Genomic DNA, 15,655 nt, shown 5'->3' on the forward strand with positions numbered 1-15,655 from the left:
AGGCGTCTGAAGACGTCCTTAGGGATCTGCAGCCATTCTACTTGTAAGGCTTTCCACAATGATGGTTGCTTGTTCATACACCTCACTTCCTGTTCCAAACATCCACATGGGTTCAATTAGATTGAAGTCAGGCGAATTTGGAGGCCAATCAAAGATGGTTGAATTCTTCATGGTGTTCCTCGAACCACTCGTGCACAATGCGTGTCGATGGAAGATCCCATTTATGTCCGGGAACAAATGCAACATGGCAGGGTGCGCATGGTCTCTTAAGAGCTGCCGGTAGACCCCACCAGAGAAAGGTTGGTCCGTACGCACCAGGGGGCCTAGTTCTTGCTAGCAAAGAATACCCTGTATTAAGCAACTACAGCCACCTGTCTGGATAGTGGGCACTGTGCACGATGGGTCCATGGACTCGTGTTGCTTGCGCCACACACGAAAGCGTCCATCGGTGTGTTCCACCAGGTATTTGGACTCATCTGACCAGCACACTCGTTTCCAGTCCTCCACCATTCAACCATTCACCACGATTCATCCAGTCACAATTCAACGCGCTGCACCCTTCGCTCATCACGAACATCCATCTTTGCGTAATCCTTTAAAGTTCTGTCGGCGGGAGGTGGTTTGATCCATTTGACACTATTCTTTGTACACCTTAAACACAGTAGGTCATGATCAACCGACAAGATGTGACTTTTCCGATATGGAAGCACCCAACGCACGAGGATGGGATGGTCATAATTCAGTGACCACTGCGTGTATACTTTCTTCTTATTTTATTTATTTATTTATTATTTTTTTTTTTTTAAGCTTAAACCAGAGGCTCAAGGAAATCGTTGCCCTGTACAACACTGGTTGCATGATTTTTTTCCAAAGAAACTAGGATTTCTGTTACCTCGCAAAACAGAAAAACCAACCATGGCTATACACAGTTTGCAGGCGCGATATACTTTGACCTCGTGGCCTTAGTTGCCTTCGCACAGTTACTAAACAGCAAAAACCTAACCTTGATAATTTAAATTGCATTTTCTGAAGATGGTTAATATTAACTTGCTTCTTGAATGACATAAGTTATCATTTTCGAATAATTTGAATCATAATGATCAAGTTTTAACTTCGAGATTATTATTTTATTTATTTATTTTTCTGTCTCTTTAAAGTTGGGTTAAGCTTTCGAATCCTTGGAATCTTAGCAATCCCCTCCATTTATTTTTAACACCAGAAGTCACTACTTTAACAACCAGATGGAGGGAGATCACAAAGTCTTCCAGAGAGAGAGACTGCCCATGCGCGCGGATTTCATGCTGCGTGCGTGATCCAGTGTGAAGAATTCAATATTGGACTAATTTACACTTAACTACCTGCGCGTGCGCATTAAAATTTCCCAACAAGTTCCTTTAGACGGGCCAATTTAGACGCGAACATGCCATATGCTCAGTAGATGCAAATTTCTGGCTGTTCAGAAATGATTAAAAGTATGAAGTTGTTAATGTTCTCATTAAAATTTTTCAGGGAAAGTTAAACCTCGTAAGTTAAAGTTTATAAGAGACTCGGATATAAAGCATACGCTTGGGGGACAGTTAAATTAATACTTTGAATTTTTGTTTTTGCGACGTCAATATTTTGACAATACGCATGTCCACATTGGGTGAATGATTCAAGGTATTTCCAAAAGAGGCAAACATAAAATGTCATGTAATCCATTTACTCCAAGTTGAGTTGTTACGTGCGGACGGACAGACAGTATTGTTACATGCGGACGGACAGACAGTATTGTTACATGCGGACGGACAGATATAACCATCCATGGTATTTTGAAAAGTATAGATGAAGAATCCAAAAATATACAAAAGTCAGGTTGGAGTTACCAGTAACTGGAGAGTCTCTTCCAATTTAGTGCAATCAGAAAGCCATTCATCTGCAATATCCCCAAAGACAAGTATTGCTGTTTGTAGAACCCGTATTCATGAGATGATTTGGATTTGTGTTGGCTGAGATCGACTTACTCAACCCGGACTGAAGATGCTTTTAGAAATTCTTTTGAAGGGCAAAAATATAAAATTGCCTGGGGGAGTTGAGTTGTTACATGCAGACGGACGGACGGCCATGGTGATTGGCAGTAGGTGGATTACGCATATTCAATATGATAACGCAGCAAAATAAGAAAAAGTTCTGTTTATAGTCCGGAACGACCAGTAAGTCAAACATTCACAACTGATCATTTTGGCAAGAATACAAACATCACCGTATTTATTAGTATTTACCTTAGTTACTGCAACTAACGATAGAGTGTTGACTACATTAACATACCTTTATGTGTATGATATATGAATAAAGGAAATATATATGAAAATAAATTTCTTAATATCTGTTGGCCTGAAAATTTAAAGTTTCATGAAATCTACGATGGCAATCAAGTTTTACATGCGGACGGACGTACAAGGTGAAAACATTAGTGAAAGAATTAATTTTAAAGGCTTACAATTTGTGTATTTTCCAGTCCAATATTCTTTTCACGAATTCTTTTTCCTTTTTTTTTTCCAACTGTCCTCTTCGAACACAATAAATTGGTCAGAAACTAAAACCGGGGGTGCTGTCGCCACTGACACGGCTGCATTAATATTTACATTACTTGCAGGCCATTCACGTGCTAACATCGCTTCCCTACGGAGTTTATCTGCCACAAACATTGTCTCGTGTCCTTCCCCAACCCCACTCCACCCCCCATCACCCACTTGAGTGTGCATCTTAGCGACAGAACAGCTGGCAGAAAACTTGTCAGCAGTAGTCACGAGGAACGTCACCTGCGACCGTCTGTGCTGGAAGCTGTCATTTTTACCATAGCTACCGATGTTGTCATAGCAACGCCTGTGAAACGCTGCTACCGGAAGAAGCAGCATTGCTAAGAGCGATCTCCTTTTCTCCTTCACAAGAAGCACCGCGGAGACAGAGAGAGAGAAAAGGAGAGTGTTAGTGGAGGATTCTAATAAGCTGCTCCTCTTGCACTGCTCAGGTCTTCCTGTACCCCCTCTTTTGTGGCGTGCTTTGCAACTCAGTCATATGGGAAGTTGTCAGGCGCTAAACTTCGTTATATAAAATGTTTTTCTGGAAGAGAAATGCCTTTCATACCTCTGTCGAGTAGAATATGTCATCTCAGCTGTGAAATTAGATATAGTGAGATGCTATGCTCAACTCGCTGTCCAAACGACTCCTTTTTCTTTGCGTTCCGGGAGCAGACGTTTATGCTTGCAAATAGTTCTGCTGTCACTTGGCTCTTCTTTATTTTTACCTAGGGAAGTGGAAAAATAGAACCGATAATAACATCGAGTTTGGAATCATAAGCACATATAGACTTTTAGGGCCTTTCCAGTAACCAATCAACGTCGAGTAATAATTCGAAACCCATATTGTCACTTAACTAAAGGTCATTGTGGCTCGACAAGTATTTCCAAATGAGGCAAATATAAAATTTCATATAATACATTTACTCCGAGTTGAGTTGTTACATGCGGACGGACAGACGGTCTTGCTGGAGACATTAAGTGCTTTTTTGCATAACCATCCAAAAATTGAGTACTTTTAGAGGTTCTAATGAACTGGTTTCTTTTAGGGGTTGTTGGAGATTGGGTGATGCAAAGCGTTTATTAGGATAAAGGTTTCTTTTTTTTTTATTTCATCCATTAAGTACATAAAGCATAATAAAGTATTTCTTGAAGGGTGCTCGTGAATACCCTGTATATATATATATATTTTTTAAAATTTATATATATATATATATATTTATTTAAAAATTTTATTCTAATTAATTTAATTTTAAATCAAATTTTAAGTTATTCGAATAATGAATCTTTCGAGCTGTTAAAAAGTCCTGAAAAAAATTCTTATACACCTTACTGTATATAAATAACGCCATTTTGTGGCACGTGATTCAGAAACGCATTGAAAGAATTGCTAACGACTCGTTTGCAATGTTAACACTTTTTTCCAAGGTAATTTGAACCTTCCCAGCTTACAGGAAGGCTCTAATTATCCCTCCAACTCATAATCTAATTTGTTTTCTATTTGGGATCCTCAGGACTGAACACGTTTTGATGTCATTGTAGGAGCAAGAATGTTCGCTGATGGTAACTAGATCTTAATTAATTAGATAATACCAATCAACCTCCTGTCCGATTAGAATTTTTCTCTTCTTAATTTAAACAATGTCTGCTTAATATAGTGGCGCAAAATATGCGTAGGAGCTGTTAGTAACTGTTTTCAGGTGTTTCAGTGATCGATTGCTCGTGTGGCGCCATCTGTTATGCAAAAGCAACATCACATTTACTCAGCGAGGATAAGTGTTTTATTTCAATGTGTATACTGATTGAAATAAGTTTAAGAACACTCGTAAAGATTTTTTTTCTGATTCAGTAGCTTTTATTACTTTTTTAAAGTTTTATTAATTTTATTAATTGTAAATTATACGTTAATATTTCGACAAAGAAAACTTTTATTAGCATTCGCCCCCTGCTGGAGACTCTCTGGGGATTGCTGCGATGTGTACTTCTTTTATATGGATAGAATTCGTTCCTTAACGCACTTGTTAGGTTTCTTTTCACGTAGGAAGCAGCAACAGCCAAGAATGTATTCTGGGAAAACATCCTTAGTATGGAATACGTGTGCAGAATATTGACATTCAATATGTAAGATTTGACTCGCGCTTTCTCCATATTCATAGCGATAATATAAAAACAGGCAGAGCTTGGCACGGTTCAAAAATCTCTGGTGGTCAACCCGGTGTTCGCGTTTTACTCTATGAAAAACAGACTTTCTGGCGCTGTTAGATTATATTTACGTGCTGGCATGAAACTCGAGGATTTAAAGTTTGAAGATTGGTGGTGGTAAAAAGATCCGCTGTTTTGAAGTTGAAAAAAAAAGATGGTTCCATCGAAGATATCACTTATGAAAATGGAAATATTCCTAGGTTTAGGGAGCACGTGACTGCATTTTTCTGTTTATTCGTAGAAAACATCCCAACCTCATTGTAAAACATTGGAAGTTATTGAATCAAAACCGTAGTCTTCTGAGATTGTCCCAAGAAACAGTTGCCGATTTTTCTACAACCTGATTTTACCTGTTTATGAATCTTAAATAATTCTACCTGACAGTGTTCTTGCATCGATTGAAACGATGTATTCCTGTAATCATTTTTGCATTTATTAATAATGATAGTGAGTTGATTGGACAAACCACAGCGACTGTGTTGTATAACTAGATTGAATTGGATTGTTTTGAATCTAGACAACTAAGGTTTAGTTGAATTCATTGGTGTGATTGTTTGTGGTAAGGCATAAAAAGCAGGATTTTCTCAAAGACAAAAATCCTCACCCCTCGCTGCAGACAGACTAGCTTTAACAACCCCATTGGAAAGCCCTTTTGATATTCTCATTAAATATGCCACTCTGGTCTTGAGACGAAAATCGAAATCAGGAAAAGGGAGACATGCAGGCAAAAGTAACAGCAAATTTACTTTTCCATGCTGTTATGCAAACTAGATTAACTACACTTCCCACCGAAAATTATTGAGACACCTCTGTTTTCATAATCGATTAGAGCTTTCCAGGACAAACAAGTGACTGGGATTGATATATAAGGAAAGGATATTCGCCACAAAAGTTAGTTATTTTCCTCAGGGCATGTAAACACAAGCTAATTTATTTCGTGAGGGTTTTTTTGTTGGATGTAACATTGCTGGCTTGTAAATTCTTGCAATTGCTAGCAGTATACTGTCAGTACATTACTGACGGTTGATGGATGATGTACACTGTGTACACCATCCACCAACCGTCAGTAATGTTATCAGAAAATTGAAAAGTGGCAGTGCCATCGCTGTCCAGCGACGAATAGGAAGAACAAGGCTCACTCCGTTTGAACAGGAAAGGACATCTCGACAGACATTCCTGCAGAACGTCAATCAGGAATTAAAGGAATCCACAAGAGCTGTGTCGATACTAATTGACTGCGTTCGAACCTTCACAGCTTCGGTTTTTTATGGGAAAGCGACGGCGCATAAGCCTAACATTACTAACCACAATCAGCGATCTCGCCTTGCGTGGTAATTGGTCCATAGACAGTGGAAATCGGGTTTTGGTTTGACAAATATCCCTAAATCCTATTCCGGTGCGTGCGTGTGGAGGATGACTGGAGAAAGTCTATAGCAGTAGTGTTGCGTCTATAATGAAGTTCGGAGGAGGAGGAGAAGGGGGGGACTGTGGTGTGGAAATTTTGCCAATAGTGAAGTCAAGAACTCTAAGTAGGCTGTGCAGGAATGAAGAATGCTGATACCACCTTATCATTTTGGATACCTCCATCCTCCCTACATCATTGCAATTATTTAGTGCGGACCTATGTTTTTTTTTTTCAACAGGATAATCGCCCATGCCATGCTGCTGGTGCTGCTCGAAAATGCTCCATGGATGTGCTAGTACAAAAGTTAAATGACTAACGTAGAGTTCCGATTTGAATTCTCTGGAACTCCTATGTGATAAACGTCGTGTGAGGGCCAGACCAACCGATCTACATCATTAACTCAACTGGTTGGATGACTATACTCGCAGCAGTATATCTTTCAGCCTGCTCAGGAGGGCGAACTCTTTCGTGAAGACTAAAGATGTCGTCACTGCTTAAGGTAGACCATTGGCAGCGACGTTAGTGTGAAAGTAACTTATGTTTGCATGCTTTTTGTAGATGGTATATAATGAATTCGGGCAAGCGTATTATTATATCCTTCTAAGGAATCTCTCTTTTATAAATAAGGGTCGTTATCATTGCCTTTTTAATTACTTTCTCAACACACAATTTGTCATCCTTTGAAATGCCTAAGATACGTCCTCCGAGTAACTCGTGTAGAAAGGGGAAACCTCCGCACATCTATTCTACAACCGTCCTTCCGCAATTTGAAATTATGACCCCTCATGTGTGTAGTGTATTTAGGGTCTAACGGCACCAGGGGTTCCCCTTCTGTCAAGGCCAGAAGTTTAAAGTGTGTGGGTTAGTAGACGTGTAGTGTTATATTCTGTTGTTCATCTGACCATTTAGCCGTTGTGCCTGATTGTACATGGTACCTGATTTGCCTCCCCGTGGAGGCAGATCAGGTACCCAGTAGCTTTATATTTTACTCTGGTAGGCCCTGCCACCTAGTTTCCTGAGATTTCAGTGACTAAGGCCTAAAAAGGGGGGGGGGAGAAATAGGGTTAGCTGAGGTAATTAAAAATTACGTTAATTAAATTTTTGAGTGTCGGGTACGATTACTAGGGGTTGGTTTGAACGCTAGTAATGAATATTTTTAAGAGAGAGCAGACTGAAGGCTGAGGGAAACAGACAGAAATATGGGATCAATGGAGAAGGCGACCTCAAGGTGTCAGTGGGACAGGCCCATGCCCCACCAGAGGGAAGAAGGGAGCAGCGGGGAAGAGGAGACAAAGAGACCGTCACCTCTCCCGCTAGGGGGAAAGGGGAAGAAAGGACCATGCAAGGGATCATGGTTCGGAGAGCCAAGATGGCCTTTAACAGCAAAGCTGTGATGAGTCTTCTTAGGAGTTCCCGTCCGGTGAATCCAGTCCGGTCTAAGAAATGTCACTCATGGGAACGGTGTCCAATCTTCCAGTTTGTCCTAGTCCCCCTCATGTGTGTGGTTGAAGCATTGAGCTTGATCAATCCATTCCAAGACTTAAACACCTGAATCAGATCATCTCGCAGGTACTGCCTAGTCTCAAGATGCTGCGATTTGCAGAACTACACTTTCTTGCTAATATCGCCCCTTTGTTCCGCTCACCAATCTCGTTGCTTTTCTCTGCACCCGTTCCAGAAGCTCTACATCTTTCCTAAAATGAGGCCTCCAGACATGTATGTAGTACTCAAGATGTAGACTGACCATTGCCTCATACAATAGGATAATCACCTCCTTATCCCTGCTGATACAATTCCTCTATATCATTGACAAAACCCCATGAGCTGTCTTGGCAGCTTGTTGCACTGATCAGAGTTCGTCATATCTGACTGCACAATGCACCTCAGGTCTCTTTCGTTCTTCGCTATCCTGAGTGTGGTAATACGCAGTTGTATATTATTCTGGGACGTTAGTGAAATTTGGGAGGGTTCGACAAATCATTCGAAATGAGTCAAATGTATAATTTCACAAAATTCCATCCACTGGGAACCCATCATTACATGCAGATGCGCGAACAGAAAAATAATAATATGCGCCGAATTTCATTAAAAAAAAGATCCAAACTCTTTTTTTAATAAAACTCGATAACTGGATTCCATCTACAAGGAGACTGGTTTATCACATGCGGATGGCGAAAGAACTTGGTAATTATAGGTGTTGTAAAAAGGGTGGGGTGTCAAATAATTGCATAATTCTCAGCGGGATGTTGAATTACTTTTTTCACATGAGATGTGGAATTATTTGTGGCATGTATTGGCATCAAAAAAGTTAGGAAGGTACCGCCTCAGAGACAATGTTTTTAGGACAGTCCAGTCACATGGAGAATTCTCTATTCACATATTACAAAAGAGAATAGGATTTGTTAGTTCATGGCGATGAATCATTCAGAGTTTCTGTATTGCTACTCAAAGCGATCGATTACTGAGTTTCTCTGTCTGATGACTCATGTTGAATCTTTCCGCTGCATAAAACATTCACTGACCATCTTCTAAATTGTCAATTTGGAAACAACATTGACAGAGTAGATTTTATCTATTTGCACTTGCTTGACCTTTCCATCCGTGTGTCTCTAAACACAGATGGAATGGGCAAGCAAGTGTGAATGTCTTATTATGGACGATTTCAACTTGTCCCACATTCATTGGCAGAAGTGGGCGTTAAACTCACCAAAAGGCAAAACATCTTTTAAACTAGATGATGATTATTAGTAACAGTGCGAATATTCTTGACCTCATCCCTCTTGACTTCTCCCTCCCTTGAGGGAGGGAGAAGATATTAGAATTATGGAAAGCCTTTCCAGCAATAATTATAAAAGCCATGAATGCATAAATGCCATTAAGAAAATATAGGACAAGGAGGATGCAGAGAGGAATGTGTATAGCGCTGTCCAGTCTAATAGAAGAGAAAAAGATAATATAGAAAAGTTACAGAGCAAGGAAAGGTACTGAGGCCTACAACAGCTACAAATTGATTTGTAATACTACCACAGATACGTTAGGGCAGCCAAAGATGAGTATAAGGAAGCACTGACTGAAAGAAAATGAGACAAGAAGTTTTTTATGCACGTGAATACAAAGAAAAAGCGAATCGGATCGAACCATTGTTGGGGAAGTTTTAGATAACCCAGCTGATGTTGCTGGTGAATTGAATCTGTCATCATTCCACTGTATAAGGCAATGGTAAGGCTATGTTTGGAATATTGTGTTCAATTATGAATACTTTGTGTGAAAAAAGACATTGAGCTTCTTGAAAGGGTTCAAAGATGGGCAACTCGAGTGGTGAGCTCGGCAGAAGGACGACCGGGTGAGGAAAGACTTTATCTGGGCTACATAGCTTGGCAACCAGGCACTATAGAGGTGACCTCATTGAGGTTTACAAGGCTCTGAGAGATTAGTGAAATGAATGAAGGTGGAATTCTCACTGTTATAAAGAATTGCAGAACTCGGGGGCATAAATGCAAATTTCAGGGCATTTCCGGCTAGATTGTGTTGCGAGTTATTCATTTCTGGAACAGGTTGCGTGCACAGACGAAGCCTGTAGCTGTCTTGCAGTACATGGATGATTCTAATACTAAAATTGCTAATACTAATTACCAAGGGTGGGTCTATGGACTCATTCTGTTTCCACCATATTCTGATTCTCTCATCAACATCAAGCAGCAGAACCGGGATGCTTCAGACCAGACAATGTTTTCCAGTATTCCACTGTCTGGTTTTGGTGCTTGTGAACCCACTATATCTGCAACTTCTTGTTTTTTACTGAGGGGGGGGATGCAGAACCCCCAAATTAAAATACCATTTTTTTTTTTTTTAGTGTTCTGAATAATAAAGCATCATTGTGGTCCACAAAATAAATAATATCCTTTAAATTTTGTCCAGTTATGTTTCAAACTGCGCAGATTTAAAAAAATAAAATCGAAAATCTGTTGGTATGCAGCCTGGACCGACCCTCTTCTGGTTTCAGGTTTCTTTGTAATTTCTCGTTAAATTCACTCGTAAAATAATAGAGAAAAAAAATAAATTTCTGTTTCCTATTTTGAGCAAAGGTGATGTTATTTGTTTGTGGTTATTGCCAATCCCTGTTTTAATACCGACACAACTAAAAATAAACTATGGACCTAGTGACCCCCGATTGTGAATCTCCGAGGGCCACCGTTTAAGTTGTACAGTTATAGTCCGTGAAGGTCAAAATCAATTTATATTTTGCAAATTAGTGTGACACAAAGTGTGGATGATACATTCTAATTTATTTCGACTCTTGGGCAGGACATCTTTCCGACTTCACCTACTGATCCACTGATAGTTAATGTTTTTTGAAATATGAAAATGTTTCCTTCACTTTCAGTAAAGTTGAACGTACCTTGGAAGATAAAACAAAAATTGCTACCAAGGTTATTTACTCATTCCCCAGACGAGTGTCTCGCATTGGGCTGCCTTATCTGTAGGTCAAGAAAAGGGCTTTTGAGAGTAGTGACGCATATATCCGTCGATAGCTCAGTTGGCAGAGCGGTGGACTGTAGTTGGTGTAATGCGGATATCCATAGGTCGCTGGTTCGACTCCGGCTCGACGGATTTTTTTTTTTTTTTCCCTTTCCTTTTTTCCATAAAATTACAGATTATTTTTCTTCTGAACTTAGACTTGTATCTGAAGTCTTTCAAGTTTCCGGTGATCAGCTATACTTAATTGCAGGAAACACCCTACAGATATCACCAACGCGGATTCAATTCACAACAGTTTATGAAGATCTCATCCACCCAGTTCCTAAAAACGGTGACAAATCCCTTTCCTCCAATTATCCTCCCATTGCACTTCCTTGTATTCTTTCTGAAGTTAAGGAGAAATCCATTAAGCTGACACGAATCTTCGATGTGATCAACGATGTCCAGTATGGCTTCCGTCAATGTTCAGTCTGTCGACCTCCTGGTGATGTCTTAATTTATGTTGCTCATCCAGGGGCTCACATCTCGTGAGTATGGGTTGGCACACCCAGGATCCTGAGCTGGATATCATCATTCTTCTCTTCTTGGTGATTCCCTTCGACTTTTCACTCTCTCTCTCTCTCTCTCTCTCTTAGGGTAACTCGGAATTTTTTTTTTTTTTTGGCTGGTGCAGCATAAGCCTTACACCATGTAGTTGATAATAATAATCTTCAGCAAAGTTCGGTTAAACTGAAGAGGTTGCTTTAGACATTTTTAAAGTTTTCGATTCTGCTTGAAGAACAAGGTCTTTTTAAACAAGCTTACCTCATACTGTGTGCCCTCGCATTTAGCACAGGCGATATAATCGTTGTCCTTGCCACACCGGATAGAAAAGGCTTGAGCTGGAATTGATTTCAGTAGATAATCGCTTAGGTTTTTCTTCCTGTAACTTGTGCTTTTCGTGGAGCAAACACAAATCGATCTAAGAATACACGCACTCACAAGCACAATATACTGACACCGCATAGCCTTAGTTCCTTTGGTGCTTGACGCTGACGGAACCTTCATATGGTTTGTACTCTATCCTTTCAAAGTGGGTAACCAGTTTTCTCTGATCACTCGCTATGGCGAAGACACAGTCTTCTAACTTCTTAAGGAATGCAAGTATTTTTAATGCCCCCCTGTTCATTAAAACATTATGTAGAATTAAACTGAATTCAGACATGTTATTCATTTCCAAGAGGTTATCCGGACTTGATCAGCAAGCACATATTCTAAAGTACCGGTACGTCAATGACCTCAACTAAAAGGGGTGCTGGTTCGACTTCAGCTCGACAGAGTTCTTTTTTCCATAAACTTACAGATTATTTTTCTCCCCTAATTAGTAACATTTAACACTTGTTTTTTTAGATAGAAAGCAAGCTAAAAATATGTAGATTTTACCCGAAAAAAAATTCAGGATTGCTTTCACCAACCCCTTTTTTCCTCCACCCCTCGTAAACTACTCTTGGGTCACAGATTTCAAAAACAAAAATTGTACCTCTCCTTGTAACTAAGCTTAATATTGACACACCTAAAAATAAACTATCGACCTAGTCATCCCGAATGTGAATCTCCGAGGGTCACCGTTTGAGTTGTACAGTTATAGTTTGTGACAGTCAAAATCAAGGTCTCTGGATTTATATTTTGTAAAGTGGATGACACAAAATGAGGACGATACACTCCAATTTATTGCAATTATGGGGGGAGGAGCACCTTCCCGATATCCTCTACAGAAACACAGTTAATGTTTCTTTTTTATGTGAACCCCAAACACGAGAGGTATTATAACCTGTAGTACTTAGTACCGTGCTTGGGGTGGAGGTTGAGAAGACGAAAGAAGATATTTGTGGACATTGGACTTGAACTTCTGTAGATTGTAATTTTCAGGAAATACGTATGAAGGAAGATTGTTTCAGAAAACGGCAGTTGAATGAATAAACGAGGATGATGAAAAGTTGGTTCTGTGAGTTTGAAGTTGGACAGTAAATGGATGTTGGCTGGTGGCGCCACGTGTTCGGACTGTTTTGAAAGAGAGAGCGGGAATTATAGAAGCCAATTCAGAAGAACAGTGCCCATGGAAGTATCTGTAGAAGAGGCATGCATGAAGAGGTGTGGCGCCCACACCACATGGAGGACCGCTGCCCCTCTAATGTTTCTTGAAACTGAAAATGTTCACTTAACTTTCAGCCAAGTTGTGCGTACTTTGGAAGAGGAAAGAGAGTGCTTTCCGTCATGCGGAAACGCATTTCCCAGAGGGCCAGAGGAGAATGAATAAATACCTTATCTTACATTGGGTTCGCTTACCTGTACGCGGATTATGTTAGGAAAAAGGGCTGTTGGGAGGAGTGGTGTATATATCCGTCGATAGCTCAGTTGGCAGAGCGGTGGACTGTAGTTTGTTTAATGCGGACATCCATAGGTCGCTGGTTCGACTCCGGCTCGACGGATTTTTTTTTTTTTTTTTTTTCTTTTTTCTCTCTCCTTTTTTCCATAAAACTACAGATTATTTTTCTTCTGAATCATTCTCCATCCAGACTTGTATCTGAAGTCTTTCAAGTTCCCGGTGTTCAGTGATACTTTATTGCAGGAAAGCCCCGTGCAGATAACACAAACAAGGGTTTAGTCCCTCAAGGTTTAGGGGCTCTGTAGAGCACTAGGGTAGAATTTCTTTCAGCTTGGCCCGCACTTGTAGGGAGAAGGGATCTGTTTTGTACAGACAGTATTTATTTGAACAAAGATGGCTCAAGAGTTTTCCATTATCATTCAGGATATCCTAAGGGTTAAGGGAACGGCTAGTTAGGTCGGGGGAATAAAGTGCAGAAACGCATTTATCTGATGATATGGGAAGTACTGCTTGCGAACGTCCTAAGAATTCCTGTTTGTTGGCGCAACAGTCGATAATGGAAACATTTTCTGAGATTGGCAACGTTTCAAATCACTGGAGAGACAAAGAAAGGGAAACAAGTCTAAATAACTTCAATGACTGTGTTTCAGGGTGGTAAACCAAAAAAGAATACTGAGTCTCAGGTGTCTTCAGTACCCTCGGGAGTGTTTCCAACAAAATTGGTGAATTCGAGATCCTAGTTAGGACAACTGATGCTGACATAATCCAGAAATTGGGGGTGGTGAGACTCACTGTGGTATGTATAATGTATTTAGGAAGGACAGGGAAGATAGAAGGGGTGATGGGATTATGCTTCTTATCAAAAGTGGCCTGAGTTTGAAAAGAACCGTGTTGTGTCAGAAGTTACTTTTGCCAACACTCAATGTGTGTGGTGTGAGTTTGTTGGAAGCAAAGGTATAATGAGATTGCGAGTAATCTACAGATTAGAAGATCGTGAAGAGCAGGGCAAAAGTCTCTACACACTGATGGAATTGTCAAGCAAGTGCAAATGTCTTACTATGGGTGATTTCAACCATCCCAGATTCATTGGAAGAAGTGGAAGTTAAATCACCATGAGAAACAATTTTTTTAATTAACTAGATGATGATTATTTGTACCAGAATGTTAGAGAAAATACAAGGGTTGCGAATATTCTTGACCTCATCATTACTCACCAATAAGATGACATCTAAGGGCTTACAACAGAGGAACCATTGACAGGTGGTGGTCATGCAGTCGTTAGTTGGAAGATTTGCTTATGAATTGAATTCGTCGTAATTTCTCTGTATAAGCCAATGGTAAGGCCATGTTTGGAATACTGTGTTCAATTATGGATACCTCATCGCAGACTAAGGGCATAATTCTTATTTTTATTTCCTATTTTTTATTTTATTTATTTATTTTTTATTTATTTCATGGATAATTCTAATACTCATTCTGTTTCCACCATATTCTGATTCTCCCATTGACATTAAGCAGCAGAACCGGGATTCTACAGACCAGACAATGTTTTTCCACTGTCTGGTTTTGGTGCTTGCGAACCAACTATAACCGCAACTTCTAGTTTTTTACTGACAGAGAGGGATGCAGAATTCCCAAATTAAATACCAATTTTTTTTAATGTTCTGAATAATTAAGCATCATTGTGGTCCAGAAAATAAATAAAATGTTTCTGAAGGCACCTTTAAAATTTGGGCAGTTATGATTCAAACTACGCAGATTTAAAAAAATAAAATCGAAAATCTGTTGGTATGCAGCTTGGACCGACCCTCTTCTGCTTATTTCTCGTTAAATTCACTCGTAAAATAATAGAGAAAAAAAAATTAAACTTCTGTTTCCTATTTTGAGCAAAGGTGATGTTATTTGTTTGTGGTTATTGCCAATCCCTGTTTTAATACTGACACAACTAAAAATAAACTATGGTCACGCCCGTTGTGAATCTCCGAGGGCCATCGATTAAGTTGTACAGTTATAGTCCGTGAAGGTCAAAATCGATTTATATTTTGCAAATTAGGGCGACACAAAGTGTCGATGATGCATTTTAATATATTTGGACTCTTGGGCAGGACATCTTCCCGACTTCACCTACTGATCCACTGACAATTAATGTTTTTTGAAATATGAAAATGTTTCCTTCACTTACGAACCAAGAACCAAGAACGTCCCAATAAAAGTTGAACGTACCTTGGAAGATAAAACAAAAAGTGCTGCCAAGGCCATTTACTCATTCCCGAGAGGAGTATCTCAGTTTGGTTTGCCTTATCTGTAGGTCAAGAAAAGGGCGTTTGAGAGGAGTGATGTATACATCCGTCGATAGCTCAGTTGGCAGAGCGGTGGACTGTAGTTGGTGTAATGCAGGTATCCATAGGTCGCTGGTTCGACTCCGGCTCGACGGATTTTTTTTTTTTTTTTTTTTCCCTTTCATTTTTTTCCATAAAATTACAGATTATTTTTCTTCTGAACTTAGACTTGTATCTGAAGTTTTTCAAGTTCTTGGTGATCAGCGATACTTAATTTCAGGAAAGCAGCCTATAGATATCACCAACGCGGATTCAATTCAAAACAGTTTATGAAGGTCTCATCCAGCCAGTACCTAAAAAGGGTGAC

At 39.7% G+C, this 15,655-nt stretch overlaps 1 protein-coding gene and 3 non-coding genes across 5 annotated transcripts in view; all 4 read left to right on the top strand.

Moving 5' to 3' along the window:
• Positions 1 to 15,655, top strand: part of LOC150090971 (zinc finger CCCH domain-containing protein 10-like) — a 1,521,236-nt gene that overhangs the window by 650,019 nt on the left and 855,562 nt on the right. The window lies entirely within an intron of this gene.
• On the top strand, positions 10,688 to 10,776 carry TRNAY-GUA (transfer RNA tyrosine (anticodon GUA)). Its single transcript is given in 2 exon segments — positions 10,688 to 10,724; positions 10,741 to 10,776. It is a non-coding gene; the product is annotated as a tRNA-Tyr (tRNA).
• TRNAY-GUA (transfer RNA tyrosine (anticodon GUA)) lies at positions 13,024 to 13,112 on the top strand. The gene is given in 2 exon segments: positions 13,024 to 13,060; positions 13,077 to 13,112. It is a non-coding gene; the product is annotated as a tRNA-Tyr (tRNA).
• Positions 15,356 to 15,444, top strand: TRNAY-GUA (transfer RNA tyrosine (anticodon GUA)). Its single transcript is given in 2 exon segments — positions 15,356 to 15,392; positions 15,409 to 15,444. It is a non-coding gene; the product is annotated as a tRNA-Tyr (tRNA).

The sequence above is a fragment of the Mastigoproctus giganteus genome, chromosome 1 (genome assembly GCF_048544385.1).
Source record: "Mastigoproctus giganteus isolate SK-2022 chromosome 1, ASM4854438v1, whole genome shotgun sequence".
Lineage (NCBI taxonomy): Eukaryota > Metazoa > Arthropoda > Arachnida > Uropygi > Thelyphonidae > Mastigoproctus > Mastigoproctus giganteus.